Genomic DNA, 21,678 nt, shown 5'->3' on the forward strand with positions numbered 1-21,678 from the left:
CATAATTCCAGTGCCCTGTGTATATGCTAGGTGTTCCTAAATTTGATAATATTAATTTATAATACTCCAAAGGATGGAAGACGGAGCTGCGTTATGCTTAGATTTGTTCTCATGGACTGTTGAGCCTAGCAAATGTCAGCAGTGAGCATTTACTTAGTAACAGGACTGGCCCATCAGATTTGCAAATCCAAGTAGAATTACTGCCATTTAGAATGAAATCTGACCAAGAGATCCCCTGGCAGCCAATCAGCTTGTGCTTTTGCAGTGCAAATCAATATAGATTGTGAGTTCTGACTGGCCAGCAGCAGCAGGATTGGTCCATTTTGACCAAAATGACCAATCAAGACAGGTTAAATGGGAATCTGTGTAAGGCTGACGATTTGGCTTGCTGAATTGATGTTATCATCTTAAAACAGAGGTATGGCCCTGCCAGTCCATATAAATTAACACTGATTTAACACTGATCCAGGTTGAAAATAACTGGCCCAGTACTATTCAAAAGGGACAACTGGGAGTGGACTCACTACTCACAGAAAAAGGCATCTCAAGCAAGAAGCAAAAAGCCACTCTGAGCAGGCAAATCCCATCAGGCAGAGCAGAGCAAGACAGTAAACTGGATCTAAGAGCAGAAAACAACCCAGGCGGGTTCTGAGCGATCAACTAGCAATTGTTTCTAGTTGCAACATAAGGACCCATCCACTGTGTCTGGTTTAGAAAGAAAGTGGTGACCTCTGAACCAGGATTATACTATCCGACACAATGGTTTAGGCTATGTCTTGGAATAGAGGGAGAAGAAAAAAGTTAACCAAAGGCAAAACATGGAATTGATTCCCAACCTCTAATCACTAAGGAACTTGCCACGTGGACGTCCAGAAACCTGAGCGGTGTTGTGCAGGATATGACGTAGCTACAGCAGCTGGGAACCAGGCAAGAGACTGGGAACGCCACCCGACTAAAACTCCTCAACAACTGCGGCCACAAACATTAAAGAAAAAACAAACGGCACAACACCCTAAGTAAGGCTTGGTTAAAAAAAAACATGTGCGTGCCTCAAACTTACAGAATCAACTTTGACCATTGCAAACCAGTGTCGCCAATTGGCCTACTTTGACAAATGCAATTTGTGATTTACTACATTGAACACCTGCTATCTGATTGAAGTTTGATTATCCATTCAGAATCTTGGCCCAAATTCCTACAGACTCATAACTTTAGGAAATCTTGATTTGGTCTTCTGAATTCCATAGTTTCTCCTCCACTGCACCCAATCTCCTTATTTTATTATCACCTTGGTACTCAATAAATAAAGATTTTTTTGGAGACACCTTGGAGATTTTTAAACCACCCTGGGCAGATCTCCTTATTTTTCTTACCTGAGCTAAGAACATTGACGTGATTCCTAAAATTTTGGGTAGGTCGTTCGCCTTCATAATCATTTTTGGTGCATGAGGAACCCCAAGAATGAAGCATGACACCAGGATAGGTGTGTGAGGGCTTACATGGCATTTTTTAATATGTCCATTCCTTCCAGAACATAGGGCACACCAACTATACCCTTAACTTGGATTATTTTGCTTCGGTACAGTATTGATTTCTTCGAGTTTTGCTCTTTGTTTCATGCAATTTGGTTGGAAGGTGAAAATCCCAATGCCCTGATCTCTCTGGTTCCTCCCCTCTATACCTTTGAGCGTTTAGGTTGCATGGAAAACTTAGACCCTCCTCAGCTCTGTTTCTAGAACCCTAGAATTGTCAGAAACAGACCTGGTGGGAGAGCTATTTACTACCTTCATGTGAAATTCAGGCACTCACTTCCGCTACATCTGAGAAGAACTCAAGATAAAAAAAAAGCTTCTAGAAACTACTTAAAACCTGGCTCTTTCAGCTTTCTTCATCTCTCTCCTTTTCTCCCTGTCAGCTGTATCTCTAGTGTCAGGACACTGTAAGGCAGCTGCTCGTGCTTTACAAATATGGCTTCATTCATTTATTCATTCATTCAATTGTAGACAAGCCAGGGACAGCTGCCACAAAAGCTGCAGCAGCGGAAGAAACCACAGGAGTAACTACAGCTTTCGCTATAGTAGCCGTGGTGGCTGGGTGAGAACAGTAGGGGGGCAGAGGCGATGAGGGGGTATTGAGAAAAGCATTAAGACCTTGTCATCTCCGGGCGCCAGCCGCCACCTCTCCTCTGATACAGGAAGAGGAAGCACCCAGGCTCCCAGACTCCCCTAGCCAATCACAAAACTGCCTTACAGCAGCGTTGAGATTGGTCTGAGTGCCGTGGTTCAGTGCTAAGACGGGGATTGGGAGGCTGTGCATGTTCTCCACCCAGGCTGTACAATACAGCCTGTGGAGAACATGAAAAGTATGCATAACTGTTTGGCCGGACCAAGACGGCCGGCCAAACTGTCATACGCACTTAAGGTGCAGCAGCAACCACTTTTCCGCCCTCTCCCAGGCTGTGACAAGCCCGGCACTGCCCGCCCTAAACTGTCTGGCTCCTTACAGAAGAAGAACATGATAATAACGTAACATTATTAAAATTGCTTTATTATCATTTTCTTTTTACACTTAGTGGGGTGATGCTCCTCCCCCTTGGTGGAGGAGCCGCCCCTGTATAGTAGGGACAACTGCAAAAACAAGTGCCTGCAAGGAATAGATAAAGGGAGAGCCCATCCTTGTAACCACTGAGAAAATCTCAAAAAGTGACAAGAAGTATGCTTGTTTTTTTTCTCATTTACCAGCAGGTTAAACAGAGATAGGACCCAAACAGTATAAAAAGTGGTAGGATTCTTTGGGTTTGCATGCCTTAGCACTTCAAAGCCAGGCCTATTGACTTTGCCAGTGTTTGCTGTTGTTACTAAAAGCACTGTGTTAACAAAAATAAAGTTGGATGCTAATGTGAACAGAGCCTTAAAAGACACTCAGGGGCATATTATCAAGGACTGGTGTTAAAATTATCGGCGTTTTATCGGCAGGAAACTGCCGATAAAACGGCGATAATGGGCTTGATAATACGCCCTTGTTAATTCCCATAAAAGCCCATGTTCTTGTGTTAACATGGGCTTCTATGAGAATTAACAAGGGCGTATTATCAAGCCCATTATCGCCGTTTTATCGTCAGTTTCCTGTCGATAAAACGGCGATAATTTTAACACAGGTCCTTGATAATATGCCCCTGTTTTCGTCCAGACATCATTTCACGTTGCGTCATCACTGCCTTCAATGTTCATAAATAGGAGGTAGGAGAAGGGGGGGGGGCGCCATTCTTCTCCCTTTCACCCGCTTATAGAGATATATTTTGGTAGCTAATATACAGAATTATCCCTGACAATCCATCAGTCACAGGGCTGTTTATCACCATGCCGCCACAAGCTGAAGACACTGAAAGTAAATCTTAATTTGTCTTTCTTGTGACTGTGAATGGCGAGGAGTAAAATAGTCCCCGGTGACTCATATTTTGTCATCAGAAACTGAATATTTCATGCACGTGATGGAGCGAGATAGAAAACAAAATTTTGTTTAAACTCGCAAAGTCACATTTCCATAACATGAATAAAATTATTAATGATTTGTGATTTGTCGTACTAATACAACTTAGATTAAACTTTACACGTGGGGGGACTAACATTTGTGCTCATAAACGTGCATATTGTTGCATCTTTTTGTTCGTGCAAAATAATAAAATAATTTATTGTTTTCGTTTTTGTCATTACTAACTGCTGCAAACTTAAACGAAGCATGTGCTTGTTTTGCTTTTCCTTGTCTGTGTGATGTCATAGCAGAAATTGATGGTTGCTAAGAGGTAACCAAGGTAATATGTTGGTTGCTAAGGGTTACGTCATAGTATGGAAATAGGATCGATGTTTTAACACATGTTAAGTTCGTTTTTTGTGCCTATCTGTAAGCTATACCGGTATAGATTGTGTGGCAAGAAATTAGTCACGCAAGCCATCTGTTCTGTTTGTAGTGATATCGCCGAATATCACAAGAGGTATCGCCGTGTACCATAGTGTTGTCGCCGAGCAGCACAGTTTTAGGGCTAGGTCTGAATCTTGTATAGTGAGGGTTTTCTAAGAAATCAAAGCAGCATGAGAATAGGGACAAAGCGCCTTCCATAAAACTCACTGTGATGAGAGTATTAGTTATATCCGAGCTTGAGTGAAGGGTAAAATTAACGTCGGTGCATGATTATCTATAAACAGGTTAGAGTCCTGTACGGGTACATGTTTCATATCTATAAACAGGTGAGAGCCCTGTACGGATAACGTCGTTATTTTGCTAACGGTGCATGATTTCTATAAACAGGTGAGAGTCCTGTACGGATTTCGTGTGTGTTTGAATTTAGGGAATTTTCCGTGTAAAAGTGCGAGTTTGAATTGTATTTTATGTTCAAGTGGAACTCTTAGAACTTTCACTTCGCGGTGGGTTCAGAGCAAAGCGAGTTCATAATTATACGTGTTAGAAGGGTGGGGTAAGGTTACTCTACTGACAATTGAATATTATCCTTAGTGTGAATAGCGCCGTCTATTCCGAAGTGTGGATACTTGAATGTATGGAAACTATCCTAAATAGTGAAACGAACAGATGTTGTCTTTATAGTCATCGTTAAGAATTAATTTACACTGAAAAGTGTCCTTAAAATGGCGCTGTGAAAAGATTTTGTGAAGGAGGGGTAAGCGCCTGGAGTGAGAAGCGAGAAACCGCAGCTGCTGTGTACGTCACAGAGCCGCGCTGGGATTGGGTGACCTACGTCACAAGCAGTATTCTGATTGGCTCTTGAGTCTCTGACGGCCTGTGAGCTGATTGGTCGTTCGGAAAATTTCTAAATTTATTGGTTGTGCAGAAAAGTGACGTAGCTCAACTGCCATTGGCTTGTTGGTGTGTTTCGCGCACGGATTGGTTGTTTTGCGGAACATCCCGGAAATATTTTACGAACGATTTTGTGAATTAAATTTAACTTTTAAAAATGAGTTATCATTTTAAACATGTTGAGAAAAAGACAACATTATTTCAGAAATTCAAAAATTTATTTTCACCTGACAAGAAAATCGAAACGCGAGGTGGTAAACTACTTCATAAGTATAAAACACCTGCAGCGTACATGGAAGGTGAATACGGATATCATACTGTCTTATGGTTCGACAGTTGGAAACGTTATACTAAAAACGACGGTGTTTTAGCTTGGCCTGATGATGGTTCATTTAATGTAAGAGTTTTAAGAAACTTACGAGAGAAAATGAATGCTCTTGTTCCAAAACCGAGACCAACTCAATTTGAAGCTTTAGTTGAGTGGGAAGACGAGATGTATCAGTTACAAAGAGAAGCTAGTGGAATTAAAAGACCTTCTAAAAATCCATCATGGAAAAGAGAAACTCATGAAGATAGATTGCGAATGTGGAGACAGGGAAACATGAGTGAAGGATTGTATTTAATTCATGAAATGGTAATGGGTTCTCCTACAGGGAAATCTATGGAAAGTGAATCTGAGGATGCAGTTATGGAAGAAATATATACAACTGCTAGAAAGAAACAGCCTAATCAGCCTTTGAGACCTCCTAGATCATGGTCTACTCCGGTAGTTTCTACTGAAACTTCACCGAGTGCACCTCCAATTAGTGAAGCTCCTAAACTTTATCCAAATAACTGTGAAATCACTGAAACTCCTAGAAGATCAGAATTCGAGAATGCTCGAAATGAAGGTAGACATTTTTCAATGACTCCAAGAGCAAGGGAACCTCCAAAAGATTATGCAAGAGAGACAAGAAATGTTGAGGATGTTGATTATAATGAATATATAAGGTCTAAAGAAGAATTAATTAAAAGAATGACAAAAGGCATGGAAGCTGTCACAGTACCAGTAACAATAGGTCCTGTTCAGCCTGTATTTGATCAAAGAGATACAAACAAAAATGGATTAACTATTCCTTTAAATACAGAAACTCAAAAGGCTACTGAAAAATTTTATTCAGACTTAACTGAATTAAACACTTCTAGATCGAGAATGCCTGATTTAACCTTTAATGAAGATTTATCTCCAAAAACACCAATGGGTGCTATGTCAGATATAGGGAGTCCTGAAGTCAGGGTAACCACACCAAAACTTGATGTGGCCAAATTAAAAGCGAATATCGAAGAATTAATAATTGGAACAATTGGCCCTGATAGTTTAAATTACTATCGGGATGATGAACTACTATTCATTTGCAAAAGTATTCAGTGGAAAACGAAAAATAAATATGATCAATTAGAGGACCTAGCTGCAGAACTTGAAATCGATGTAAGTAAACAAAAGAATTTTGCAAAGCATTACAGATTAGACTTTTCAGAAAGTGACATTGAGAGTTTGAACTCAATGGGAAGAATAGTTCACATTAAAGATTTGATTGTCTATATCAAAAAGCTAGGAGAACTGAACAAATGGAGAGTGAAATGGACCAAAAGAAAGGAAGATGAAAGATTGGAAAAATTGTCAAAACAATTTCCAATGAGAGAAGTTGCAGGTGGAGGATATGTTCATGTCCCATGGTCGAGACAAGACATTCTGTTATTCACAAATGACTTTCCAAAATTGAGGGAAAAACCAGTTGAGTGGTACAGGCAAGTTGATAGATTTATCAAAGTGTCAAAAGTTCTGTGGATTGATTTAGATGGATTTTTTGACATTGTAGTTCCATCTGATCTTTGGACAGAATGTAAAATATCTATTAGTTGGCCAAAAGCAGAACCTGAGCGAATTAAAGAAACAGGTGCCCCAAATCCACTTGTAATGGATTTCTATGAGAAAGTAATTGTTTGGATGAAAAACAAAATTCCACCCAAAGAAGTCGATTGGGTTAAAATAGAAAGAACAGAACAGGAAACAAAAGAATCAGTTCATTCTTTTTATGAAAGACTACTGTTAATTTTTAAACAATACAGTGGTTATGAAAAATTAGATGAAAAAGATATGAGTCATTTTATCTATAGATTTGTTTATGGACTAAAACCTGAAATTGGAGAAATGATCAGAACTAGTATTGTCGGATGGCAAGCACTATCTGTAGATGATATTCTAAGAAAAGCAAAATATTGTAGCGATGAATTAGAAGTAAAACAGAAGAAGCTGAAGGAGAAAGCCATGTGGGCTCAGGTAAAGGTGGCTGAGCAACAGATTGCCAGCATGGGAAACAAGAACACTAATTTTGTTCAAACTGGAAATACAAACCAGATACAAGGAAAGTTTAAAGGTAATAATTTCCCAAAGAAATTTAGCCCAAAGATAGAAGAGCTGAAACAAAGATTACCTTGTTTTAATTGTGGCGAAATTGGACATTGGAGGGACGAGTGTCCTCATCCTCCTAGAAACTCAAAGAATCCCTTATTGAATCCACAGATGCAGAATGGTGTTAACCTACAGCAACAGCTACAGATGCAACAGGGGTTAAATGAATTTAATATTCAGCGACAGTTACAACAACAGCAACAACAACAGGTGAATAATGGTCAAGACCAGTTGCCACAACCACCTTTTCCGAATTGTGGGGGAGTTCAAAAATATAATCCAAACGTGGGATTTCAGGGATGTGAACAGGTAATAAAACCACAAAAACAGCAAAAGCAACAAAGAGTTCAAATGCAAAATGCTTCACAACAATTTTTATTAGCAGAAAGTCAAGACAGTGATTCTGATGATTATTGCTGACGGTGCCCGAGAGAGGAGGAAGAGTGTGTTGTTGGAGCCACTCTTGAGGTTGACCAGTCTGGTCCTTATGTAAACGGGAAAGTTAATGATGTAGACATCACTTTTCTAGTGGACACTGGTGCTACCCGTTCTACTGTTAGATCAGTGGAAATTGAAAACCTACCTCTCTCTGGGGATACCATCCAAGTTGTGGGAGTAAGTAATCAGCAAATTAAAACAGACTTAACTGATCCAGTACCAGTTGAAATTGGAAATTACAGAGACAAACACAGATTTGTGGTTTGTAATAGTAGTCCAGTAAATTTATTAGGCAGAGACATCCTATGTAAAATGAATTGCAGAATATATTGTTCTCCTGAAGGAGTTGAGTTACAAACAATGGAGGAAGATGGTTTGTATAGAATGACAATGATGATGATGGAAGCAGAAGAAACAAAATTGTTTCCTGCATTTGAAGAAAAGGATTTACCTGAAGAGCTAAAGGAAACAGTGAAATCTGAAATATGGGATTTTACTGGGAATGAGATGGGTCTGATGAAAAATGTAGATCCTGTAAAAATTACATTGAAACAGGGAATAGAATTTCCAAACACTCCACAGTATAAAATGAAAACAGAGACAATTGAAGGTATTACACCTATAATTGAAAGGTTAATCAAGCAAGGTGTATTAAAGGAAATGAAGAGTAGCTCTTGTAATTCACCAATTATGGGAGTTAAAAAGTCTAATGGAACATTTAGGATCGTACAAGATTTGAGAAAGGTTAATCAAATTGTTATTCCATGTTGTCCTGTGGTTCCAAATCCAGCAGTAATTCTATTTCAGATTCCACATGATGCTGAATGGTACACAGTTATTGACCTTTGCAATGCATTCTTTACTGTTCCCTTACACCCAGACAGTTATGAAATCTTTGCTTTCAGATTCCAAGGTAAGACCCTTGGATGGACAAGAATCCCTCAGGGCTATACAGAAAGTCCTTCAATCTTTAACGAACTGTTAAAGAGATCATTAGAAGATTTAGACTTACCAGGTAGGTCTACGCTGGTGCAGTATATTGATGATTTGTTAATAGCTGCAAAGACAAGAGAAAATTGTGTAACAGACACAATAATTCTGTTAAATCGCCTTGCAGAAGAAGGACATAAAGTGTCTCCAGCAAAACTACAGTTTTGCAAACAAGAAGTAAAATATCTTGGTCACAGGATTGCAAAAGGAAAAAGACAAGTAACAATAGAGAGAATAAAAATGATTCAAGCAATGTTACCGCCAAGAACACAAAGACAGGTCAGAATGTTCCTGGGAATGGTAGGTTACTGTCGACAATGGATAAGTGGATTTTCAGTAATTGCAAAACCACTACAAAGACTGACCAAATCAGATGTAAAAGATCCAATTATTCTCAATGATGCTGAGATGGAATCTTTTGAGAACCTGAAAAAGAGCTTATGCCAAGCTCCTGCTTTAGGTATGCCAAATTATGAGAAAGATTTTGAACTGTATTGCAGTGAGAGAGAAGGATGTGCATTATCTGTATTAATACAGAGACATGGAAATTTAAAGAAACCTATTGCATACTTCTCTGCAGTTCTTGATCCAATTGCAAAAGCATTACCAGGTTGTTTGAAAGCAGTTGCAGCTACAAGCATCAGCCTTGAACAAAGTGAAGGAATCATAATGGGATTTCCTGTGAAAGTTTTTGTGCCTCATTCAGTTGAAATATTACTGACAAGAGGTAAGACTCAACATTTAACAAGTAGCAGATTGACAAAGTATGAGAAAATCATACTGGGAGCAGATAATGTTTCGATTTCAAGATGTTTGAATCTGAATCCTTCTACATTACTGCCTGATTCTGAAATTGTTGATGATATTGAAACTGAACATGAATGTTTAGATGTCATGGAATTCTGCACTAAACCAAGAAAAGACATCAAAGACAGACCTTTGTCTGAATCGGATTTTGTCTACTTTGTAGATGGCTCATGCTTAAGATCCGAAGGAGGTGTCTTGAAAGCTTCATACTCAGTTTGTACAGTTGTAGATGTTGAAGAAGCATCATGTCTTGAAGGAGTTCGTTCAGCACAAGTGGCTGAATTGATTGCTTTAATTCGTGCATGTGAAATATCAAAAGATATTAGAGTTACCATCATTACTGATAGTCAGTATGGGTACGGAGTTGTGCATGATTATGGACAACTCTGGTCACAGAGAGGATACATGACATCAACAGGATCACCAATTAAAAATGCAGTTTTCATTAGAAGATTAATTGAAGCAATACAATTGCCAAAAGAAATTGCCATAGTCAAGTGTGCAGCGCACACTAGAGGAACTGATTATATTTCCAAGGGAAATGCCTTCGCAGACGAAACAGCAAAGTACTGCGCAAGGAAAAATTATTCATATAATCGGGAGAGGAGTAAAGAAACTGATTCAAATTCATTAATGCTAACAACTGTTGTAGAAACATGGCATGAGATTAGAGATTTACAAAACGAAGCAGATGATGAAGAAAAAGACCTATGGTTAAGATCAGATTGTAGACCACGTGAAGAAGATGGAGTATGGGTTTACAAAGATGGCAGAATAGTCTTACCAAATTGCTTGATTGCTGACATGGCCAGATTATATCATGGTCCTGCACATTTAGGAAGAGATTCTATGGTCAGGCTTTTTAGAGAAACATGGTTCAATACCAAATTTAGAACGATTGCAGAATCTTTTTGTCAAAGGTGTTTGTCATGCCAACAAATGAATCCAAACAGGAAATCAGTGGTGGGGACAGGAATAATTGGTCGAGAGGGTGGTCCCTTTACCAGGTTACAAATAGATTTCATTGAAATGCCCTTACACAATTGTTTGAAATATGTACTTGTAATTGTATGCTTATTCTCAAGATGGGTAGAGGCTTTCCCTACACGACATTGTGATTCAATTACAGTGGCAAAACTAATGCTCAGAGAAATCATCCCAAGGTACGGTTTTCCAGTCACTATTGAGAGTGATGGAGGAAGCCATTTTGATAACAAACTGTTGAAGTTAATTTGTGAAGCTTTGAGCATTGAGCAGAAAATACACTGTGCATACAGACCAGAGGCATCAGGTGTAGTTGAACAAATAAATGGAACTATCAAAAACAGAATTGGAAAAATGTGTCTAGAGACAGGTGTTAAGTGGACTGATGCTCTTCCACTTGTTTTGATGTCATTAAGAAGTACACCAGATAAAAAGACAGGTCTGAGTCCTCATGAAATTTTAATGGGAAGAGTTATGAGGCAAGCTTTTGTACCTGTAGGTAAACTGTTGAGCATAAATGACAGTGCAATTTTGGATTACTGTAAAAGGTTATCTGATATGGTAACTTCTGTGTCTAATCAGGTGGGAACTGAAGCTCAATCAAATGAAAAAGTTTTGACTCATGATCTGAGACCTGGCGATTGGGTCAGAACGAAAGTACATCGGAGAAGGAATTGTCTATCTCCTAGATGGCAGAAACCTAGGCAGGTAATCTTGATCACTACTAATGCTGTAAAGTGCAGAGGATTGAAGCGCTGGATTCATCCAAGTCATACTATTCCAGTACCAACTCCTGAGAGTTCTGATGTTGAAAGTGATACCACAGATGATTCTGATTCTGAAGCAGAAGATAGAACAGAAGGTGAAGTAATTCCAGATACTGAAGATCGACAAAAAAGTCGACATCTGGAAACTGTGCCAGTGAATGGAAATCTGACAAGAAAAGACTTAGAAATAATTGAAATAGATTCTGAAGGTGAAGAGAATCTGTTAAAAGGAAAGATAACTGAAGATTCGGTTGTCTCTATTGAAAATAAAGAAGCTGAACCAAAAGAAGTTTCAGACCAGGAGAGTATCGAAAGGCAGAGAACAAGCTCTGAAGTAAGGAACAAAAATCCGAAATCTGGGAAGCTAGAGGTAATTGAGGAAGAAGAGGAGAACGAATTACCAAGTACCAGTGATGGAAGACAAAGTGAAGTTCCTGAAGGAGTGAAATTGCCGAATAGAGAAGTTCCTGAGTCAATTGAAATTTCAGACTACGAAACTGAAGAAAGTGACGTGGAAGGTGGAAGTGAAAACGGAAAGAAAAGGACTTGGAAGTCAGAATCAAATAATTCTGAACCAAAGAAGAAGTACGTGAGAAAAGCAGACTACTGGCCTGGTGGAAGATTGAGAGTCAGATTGATCAAAAAGCCAATAGAAGAAGTTGAAGAAATAAGTAGTCAAAAGAGTCCAGGAAAAGAAGTTGGAGTTGGAAGAAAAATTGAAGTGATATCGAGAAAAGGGAAGAGAATAATTAGACCAAACCAGAAATACAAGTCTCCTGAGTGGACTTACTTAGTAATTCCACCTGTTATAGACATATATGATAGTAGTGAAGAAGAAAACGAAATCCAAGAAATTAGTGACAATGATTGAAGTACAAAATTATTAAATTGGCAAAAGGCTGAAGAAATCCTGTTAGTTGACACAAGGTCGAAGAAAAACTGTTTAGTTAAAGAAAACTTATGTATGACATAAGGTCGAAGAAATCTTGTTTAGGATTATAAAAGAAAAATATATTTTAAAAGGGGGGTGTATATAAATTTTAAAATTTATTTTTATTTTTGAGGCTAAAACTAACCTAAAAATGCCTTATGTTAAGGAGAGCACTTCAAAGTGTTCTGTTTTTAAAAGATGCTGTAAGATGACTCTGGTATGTCTGCTCATTTTAGTTCTGCTCTGGTTGGTACTAGCTGTGATTATCCCTTTAGAAATGAATAGAGAATTACACAAAGTTAACATAACAAGCAAAGCTCTGGTTAGCCAAACTAAACATAGTGCATCTGCAAAAGTAATTGATCATCAGCCTAACATTCATCAAGATAAATCAATAGGTGATTTTTCAAGCAATACATTCACAAAGCTTTTGAGTGAATATGTAAAAGTAATGGATGCAAAAGACTGTTATGTCTGTGTTAAGTTACCTGCTTCTGTTTCTGAGGGAGTAACATATAATATGCTTCCTCTCACTTATGCTGTAACATGTAGTGTATTAACTAGTTTATTTTATCAAACTGGTCGTTTAGAATATTACTATTCAAATTATGATGAGATTTTTGCTAATGTTAAGATTGATAATGCTTTAAATAATCATAAGAAAGCAAAACAATTGAGAGAATATTTCCTTGTTACTAACGAACTCACTTACGAGTATGCTTATAAGAATAATCTAACATGTAAATTAAGTGCTGAAGGAAAGAAATTTTTGAATATGGTTGAGGAGAGAAGAGCAATTTATAAGAGAAATGAATTAGTCAAGCAGACTAAGTCATCCTTTTGGCAAAAAGAGGATGAGAAATTAAATGGCAAAATGCTTGAAAATATTGCAATTCACATAGACAAACCTATTAGTGGAAAACTTTGCATTAGAAGAGATAATACACTTTTTGATAATTATTTTGTAGGTGCAAGTAACTGTGAAGATACTTATCAGATTATGGGAGGTTGGGGATTTAAAGGTGGAAAAGATCCTATCTTCCCTGGAATTTATTTTGTTTGTGGTGACAAAGCTTACTATAATCTTCCAGACCATTGGTATGGAACTTGTTATGTGGGAATTGTTTTTCCTAAAGTGTTTCATGTTGACAGAGATTCAGAAGGATTGTTTAAAATTCATAATTATGTAAATAGAGCTAAAAGAGAAACTTTTACTGAAGTTCTGGGAGATATTTTTCAAGCTGTAATACCTTTTGTTGGTATAACCCTAAATGCAGGGAGAATCAGAACATTGTCTACTATAGTTGATAGATTATCAACAGACACTGCTGATGGATTTCAATTAGTGAATGTTGAAGTTATTGCAATTAGATCCATGGTAATTCAAGATCGTCTTGCTTTAGACATACTTCTAGCAAAGGAGGGAGGAGTCTGTGGCATTTTACATGTCCAACATTGCTGTACATATATTCCTGATGAAAGTAAGAATATTGAAATGTATATTAAGAATATTACACAAATGCATTCAGAGATAATTCCTTTAGAAGAAGAAGATTTTACAGGGAAACTTTCAAAAAGGTTTCAAGCAATTAAAAACTGGTTTCATAATATCGGAAGTTCAATTCTTGGCAAGATTCTGGCACCTTTGATTATAATAGTATTCATTTTTATTTTGACTAAAGTAGGTTGTTTGTTACATAAAAGAAAGAAACAGTTGAGAGAAAAGAAGAGAATCTATAAACTCAGAAAAGAAGAGGAAAGGGAAATCGAGTTACAGGAGTTACATAGAGAGCGTCATGTTAATTGCAAAGATTATGCTGAAACAGACTTTTAGGTTTTCTAATACAAATGAATTTGAATCGATTTCTTAAAAATTTAATTTACCAAAATTTTGAGTGCTGGTGTGGTGATTTGTTAATCACCAGATGAGGGAGTTGATGGAGCGAGATAGAAAACAAAATTTTGTTTAAACTCGCAAAGTCACATTTCCATAACATGAATAAAATTATTAATGATTTGTGATTTGTCGTACTAATACAACTTAGATTAAACTTTACACGTGGGGGGACTAACATTTGTGCTCATAAACGTGCATATTGTTGCATCTTTTTGTTCGTGCAAAATAATAAAATAATTTATTGTTTTCGTTTTTGTCATTACTAACTGCTGCAAACTTAAACGAAGCATGTGCTTGTTTTGCTTTTCCTTGTCTGTGTGATGTCATTTCTACTATTCTAGGTGCTTATGGGTCTCATAGAAAAACGGAGACTGGTAAATATAAACGCTGCTTTATTTGTTTGCAATGGCTAGGTAACATTTTGATTAATCGGGTGGGTTAATTAATTAGTAAACCATGGGGTGGATACAGAATATACTTTATTTCTTACATTAATACTTTTCTTGTGTTTGTTTTATACTAGAAAACATAAGTTGCCTGCTTTTGGGCCTAGTCTTTTGAACCACAGAAAAAGAGCTGACTTAGAATTCTGCAGAAAGTCACGAGACGCCCATTCTGAATTAAAACGTTTATTGAAGCTGCATTCACAAAGCAAAAAACTGATGAGCTGACATCATTCTGTCGGACATGGCCAAGGTCGAAAAATGAACAATTTGTCAGTCCTTAACTTGGCATCCGCGGAAGTTGTACTGAAAGACTATGGAAGCTGCGAGGATGACTTAATACAAAGTTGCAAACGCAGGAAGCTTCTGGCTTCACGTGGAAGAGACAATGGTCTTTGTAAGACATGATTTTGTGGAACTTTTTAAGAATCGGGTGACATGTCACTTGTCACTCTCAGCCAATGGGACGTCGAGGATTTCTGAAAACTTTCCTTTGCTAGTTTAGTTAGCGTAGAAAGGTATAAAAAGTCATGCCCTTAGGGTTGGGCTGGCTGCTGCTTTCTGACTTTCCGATGAGGGTGATGTGCTGCTGGACTTTGCGTGGAGCACGTAAGAATCCTCAAAGAACTTTACTTTAATTTCTGTCTATTTAGCTCAGTTAGGGAAATAGGTTTTAGAAATGCTAAACTTTATATAATTTCTTTAAAATTGATTCAATTGCTTGAATTGTATTTTTCTCATATTTCTTACCATCATGCTTGCTTTATTGCAAATAAATTTCAATTATAAAACTTTCAACTTATATACCATAATTTAGAAAATAAAATCTTACTTTTGACAAACAAGCTGGTCTTGATTATTCAGAAGTGTAGGTTACCATTAGCTAGATCACGTCGCCTATGGTGGTCGTTTAAATGGTTGGGTTTTATTCTAATGACAATTTTCTTTCTGCAAATGTATAAAAATGTATATAGTTTGTAGATAATGTATATATAGATTTATTCTGACCACCTGATTCAGTAGGCCCAAAATATATCAGGTTCATAAATGGGTCCATATTTAGTATAGAATTTTGTTTATAGATTATGAAGTTGGGTAGCGTAGTTTATGATATATTTTCTATAGCCCGCTGGATCACACGCTCCATCACTAACTCACACCCCCTACTCCTTTATTGCACAGGCTTTAAAGAAACATGACCTAGGTCCCGATGTACTAACGGGTTTTGCACTCACAGGGCTTGTGGTGAACAAAACTGGAGCCAATCCAATTGCATAACCCACCCAGTGTCATTATGTACTGAAAACAGGAGTCACAAATGGATTTGCGCTTCGCAATGCCCGTTTTGCAACTGCTTGCGGTTTGCAAGACAAAACGGTGTATAAACATGGCGCTCCACTTCCTTGTAACTCAGAAGGATATATAGTAATGGTTGCTGCCCACATTTGCAGTCACAAAGCATTGAAAGGATACCAACGCCGCATAATTGGTGTTATACATTTGCAAAGTGGAAGCTGTCCTTGAGGGATAGTTTCCACTTTGGGAAAGTGGCCTGAGGGCATTGAGGGAAGCAGACAGCAGTGCAGACTGCTGCATGCCCCCCTGGAGTACATTGACCTCATATATAATACTTTTGAGCCAGAGGCTTTCAGTTAGCTCTCTTCATCCTTTGGTCTGCTGCAGTGTCATTCACATTTTGCTTCTGCCAACAGCCAATGTGTCCTTCTAGTTTAATGTTTTTTTCCTTTTACTATTGTTTCCCTTTGTGAGGTGGGTAGATCCCCACATTGCTGCATGGCTGCTCATGTGTATATTTGTATTTATATCTGCACATTGCCCTCTTGCCTCATTATTTTTTCTGTGGTTTTTGGAACATTTTATTACAAAAGTACACACAGGCAGCTAAATTAGAATGATTTTTGTAATAAACATGATTTTTTTTTCAAACGAAGAAGGAACTGACAAAGCCGAAAAGTAAGCAGCCAGCAACCGTTGTCATTTATTTTGATAGCAACTTCCCTAGAGACGTTCGTAAATCTTTCTTGGGAATGCATACCACACATATTAGCATTTCATTGGTTTTGTGTTTTGTAACTCACAGTTGCTTGCTTTCTATTGTTGTCTTTATTTGTTTTAAGTTGTCTAGATTGTCTTTGCCACTCCTGTGAAGCATAGACTGCTTTCTTCTACAAATGCTTGTTTTCTGTAAACAGTCCTATAAATGTTGTCCTTTTCTTGTCACATTTGGTGTGCATTCAAAGGCAGATATCAAATGTTGGGCTTTGTCTTCCGAGGGATCTTAGTGTTTACTTTTCTTTCTTTGACTTCAAATTGAGAGGATTGATGTCACTACCATGCTGAGCCAGACGAAGGCTTACAATGGTATTTTTTTAGCACACAACAAAGCTTAAATGTCTGTAAATGAACTGTGCAAGTATTTTAGAATATATCAGAATTAGAAAAGCACGAATGAAGCACATTTTTATGTAATTAAAAAGTGTGGTGGAAACTCTGTGCCACTCCATGACAATACAATCTACGACTCTCCACTCAACGCCACTCCACTCTGCGACACTTTACTCTATAACACTTTATTCCATGTCACTCTACTCTAGGCCACTCTACACCACTCCAGTCTACGACACTCTGCTCCACTCTATGCCACTCTATTCCTCTTTATGCCACTCTAAGCCATTCTACTCCACTCTGCAACACTCTTCTCCACTGTATGCCACTCCACACCACTCTATGCCACTCCACTCTACACCTCTCTACTCCACTCTACACCAGCCACTCTATGCCCCTCCATTATATGAAACTTTACAACTCTCTACTCCCTTCTATGCCATTACACTCTGTGACACTATACTCCACTCTGTGCTACCTCCACTCTATGCCACTCCATATCACTCCATTCTACACCACTCTACTCTATTCCACTCTACTTTACTCCACTCTACTCCACTCTGCGACACTCCATGACACTGTATGCCACTTCACACCTCTCCATTCCACGCTACTCCACTCTACGCCACTCCCCAACACTCGACATCACTCTACTCTACTCTGCACCACTCCACCCAATGCCACTCACCTTGATGCCACTACCTTTCAGCCGCACTGAACAGCAGCTACGCTGGTGTACAACATGGCTAAAACGCATTGGCAAAGCCAATAGCTCTTGCGTAGGCAAGACCTATTGGCTTTGCCCATACTTATACGGAAAAAGGGCTACATCACAGCGTTTTGTGAATATGATTGAAGAGATGGATCTCAGTTTCCCTCTGAAGCTTCCATTACTGTATTCAAAGTTTTCCTGTAGAATCCGCAGAGAGAATCCTGCTGCATTAATATGTTCTGTTATGTTAATCTGATTTGCAAAGGGTGCAGATACTCGGCAGAGTGTCTTGGTGCTCAGGCAGAGGGCAACAGACCAAGACACCTAGATTGACTGTTTGAAGAGTCAAGTCTTTAGTTTCCTCTTGAAGATATCAAGGTTATTTGCCAAGCGGAGGTCTAATGGAAGTTTTATGGAAGTATTAATATGCATTCAGCTGGAGTTTTCGAAAATCCTACTAACTGGGCATTTTGCTTTGCAAAAGAATATTACATTCATCGCAGTGCATAAACGTTCTCAGGTTGCATCGCAGATACTGAATAAAAATAGCATCAGTGATTGGACCTGACAATAGTACAATAGTTTTTTAAACTTCCACCCGTGGGACATCTATTCTAATTACCAGCTTCCCTTCGCCAAATGTTGTAACCCTTGCAAACTACTTTATCACCCTGTCCCTCGTTCTCCTAGTCTGATACATCCTGAGTGCAAAGAATTACAGCCGTAAATATTAGGCAAGATGTATGAAGCCATTCGCTAAATCATAGGGTTTGCAACTGCTAAATGGGTCTTTAGTATGTACTAACCCCATTTTGCGATTTGGTATGTACTTGCTGAAGCGCAAAATCAGTTTAGAAATGCATATTGATGCGGAAAGGGTGTGTTTAGGGCAACTCTTCCAGATTGTGATTCGGAATGGTATTTTCAATGGTTTGCGACAGCTATTTTAGTTGCAACCCATTTTAGGTTGACAACTCCTCAAAGGAGGTGGTGTAACCAATTTACAAAGGGAACAATTGGCTAAACTATATATATTATATATATATATATATATATATATAATATGCAGTGCAAGCCGAGCAAACGGACCACCGGCCAGCAAGTGTGGAACAATGCCTGCTGGGTAATGTAGTTCCACTAATGGAAACCTTGGTGCAATCCGTGCCATGTTTTGCGGACACCCTCAACACTACCTTAGTGATTGAGTCAGAGACAGAAGCTGATGGCAACAGTGGAACTATGTCGACACAAAGCATCAGAAGAAGGTAGTAACCGAAACGCGTCATGCAATGTGTTGAATAAATGGAGTTCAAACGTACCTTTGTGCCGCCTCTTCTACTTCCCAGGAAGGAGATGCTTCGGAATACATTGCGTGAAATCCCATTACACGCGGGGCTGGCACCTCTCAGCTGAAGGAGGGTGATAATGGGAGTGACCCGGACCGCCGCACAAATCAGAGGCCGCATGACGACGCTGTCAAGGACAGTTCATACCATATGGAGGGGTTTCGTGACTTCATCGAGGTCCCCGAGCCTGCGAGCTGATGGTATTGTGAGGCATGAGAGCGAGGGAAATGGACTCTATTTCTCAGAACAAGTGCCATGGCTTCTTTCAGTCAGCGAACATTGCTACTCGGCTGCACATTGGGACAATGCAGTGCAAGCCGAGCAAACGGACCACCGGCCAGCAAGTGTGGAACAATGCCTGCTGGGTAATGTAGTTCCACTAATGGAAACCTTGGTGCAATCCGTGCCATGTTTTGCGGACACCCTCAACACTACTTTAGTGATTGAGTCAGAGACAGAAGCTGATGGCAACAGTGGAACTATGTCGACACAAAGCATCAGAAGAAGGTAGTAACCGAAACGCGTCATGCAATGTGTTGAATAAATGGAGTTCAAACGTACCTTTGTGCCGCCTCTTCTACTTCCCAGGAAGGAGATGCTTCGGAATACATTGCGTGAAATCCCATTACACGCGGGGCTGGCACCTCTCAGCGAGTGTCTGAAGGAGGGTGATAATGGGAGTGACCCGGACCGCCGCACAAATCAGAGGCCGCATGACGACGCTGTCAAGGACAGTTCATACCATATGGAGGGGTTTCGTTACTTCATCGAGGTCCCCGAGCCTGCGAGCCGATGGTATTGTGAGGCATGAGAGCGAGGGAAATGGACTCTATTTCTCAGAACAAGTGCCATGGCTTCTTTCAGTCAGCGAACATTGCTACTCGGCTGCACATTGGGACAATGCAGTGCAAGCCGAGCAAACGGACCACCGGCCAGCAAGTGTGGAACAATGCCTGCTGGGTAATGTAGTTCCACTAATGGAAACCTTGGTGCAATCCGTGCCATGTTTTGCGGACACCCTCAACACTACTTTAGTGATTGACTCAGAGACAGAAGCTGATGGCAACAGTGGAACTATGTCGACACAAAGCATCAGAAGAAGGTAGTAACCGAAACGCGTCATGCAATGTGTTGAATAAATGGAGTTCAAACGTACCTTTGTGCCGCCTCTTCTACTTCCCAGGAAGGAGATGCTTCGGAATACATTGCGTGAAATCCCATTACACGCGGGGCTGGCACCTCTCAGCGAGTGTCTGAAGGAGGGTGATAATGGGAGTGACCCGGACCGCCGCACAAATCAGAGGCCGCATGACGACGCTGTCAAGGACAGTTCATACCATATGGAGGGGTTTCGTTACTTCATCGAGGTCCCCGAGCCTGCGAGCCGATGGTATTGTGAGGCATGAGAGCGAGGGAAATGGACTCTATTTCTCAGAACAAGTGCCATGGCTTCTTTCAGTCAGCGAACATTGCTACTCGGCTGCACATTGGGACAATGCAGTGCAAGCCGAGCAAACGGACCACCGGCCAGCAAGTGTGGAACAATGCCTGCTGGGTAATGTAGTTCCACTAATGGAAACCTTGGTGCAATCCGTGCCATGTTTTGCGGACACCCTCAACACTACTTTAGTGATTGACTCAGAGACAGAAGCTGATGGCAACAGTGGAACTATGTCGACACAAAGCATCAGAAGAAGGTAGTAACCGAAACGCGTCATGCAATGTGTTGAATAAATGGAGTTCAAACGTACCTTTGTGCCGCCTCTTCTACTTCCCAGGAAGGAGATGCTTCGGAATATATATATATATATATATATATATATATATATATATATATATATATATATATATATATATATATATATATATATATATATATATATATATATATACACACCAGCCCACTCCTGCAAGGAAGAAGGCACGTACTCGAGGAAGTTTTGCATATGGCCTTCTTTATTTTGTGGGTCCCACTCGACCTTAAAGTAAAAAGAGACGCGTTTCGGCTTCACTGAAGCCTTCGTCAATCGACATCAGGCATGTGCAAGCTGTGCACCTGCACAGGACCGCCAAACCCCAGGGGCCGCCACGCCAATATATATCCTTAGATACATATTTGCGTGGCGGCCCCTGGCAGGGATTTGGCGGCCTCGGGCCCCCTACCTACACTCCCTGCTCAGGGCCTCCGTGAGCCTAGAGCCGGCCCTGTCGACATATTTATATATATTTTTTTTTTATTGCAATACCGTTGCATTTGGGGAAAGAAAATTGTTAAAAATTGTTCACAGAGTTGTGCTGAGCTAAGTAGGCCACCAACCCTTTGATGACCACCAGCCGGAATAAGTCGCAGTATGCAACCCACCTCTCGTACAGTAATGAAGTGGTCCGATTTAGACCCACTTCCAATGGGAATTTTGTAAACCAACTTATTATTACATAGGTCGGGGCACAAAACTATAATCCATTCATCTAAAGTCGGTGTTGAATTTGAGACAACTTTTTCCCAAGGGAATGTTCGTACATCTGACTTACAGTTCTATATAAAAGCAATTGGACCTGTAAAGACGTGGTGTAACCTTTAATTAGTTACATTTTTTTACCTTTTATTTTTAGGAAAATCTTCTGAGTTAGCAGAACATTTTTCTTTCATTTGGCAAATCCTTTCATCGCTTTCAAATTGTACATAATGTGCTCGA

General features: G+C 39.5%; 1 protein-coding gene across 1 annotated transcript in view; it reads left to right on the forward strand.

The window, feature by feature from the left end:
* The window catches only part of LOC144763945 (LIM homeobox transcription factor 1-alpha-like), a 518,887-nt gene that overhangs the window by 206,529 nt on the left and 290,680 nt on the right, over positions 1–21,678 (forward strand). The gene's annotated exons all lie outside the window — the stretch shown is intronic.

The sequence above is a fragment of the Lissotriton helveticus genome, chromosome 1_1 (assembly GCF_964261635.1).
Source record: "Lissotriton helveticus chromosome 1_1, aLisHel1.1, whole genome shotgun sequence".
In the NCBI taxonomy this organism is placed as follows: domain Eukaryota; kingdom Metazoa; phylum Chordata; class Amphibia; order Caudata; family Salamandridae; genus Lissotriton; species Lissotriton helveticus.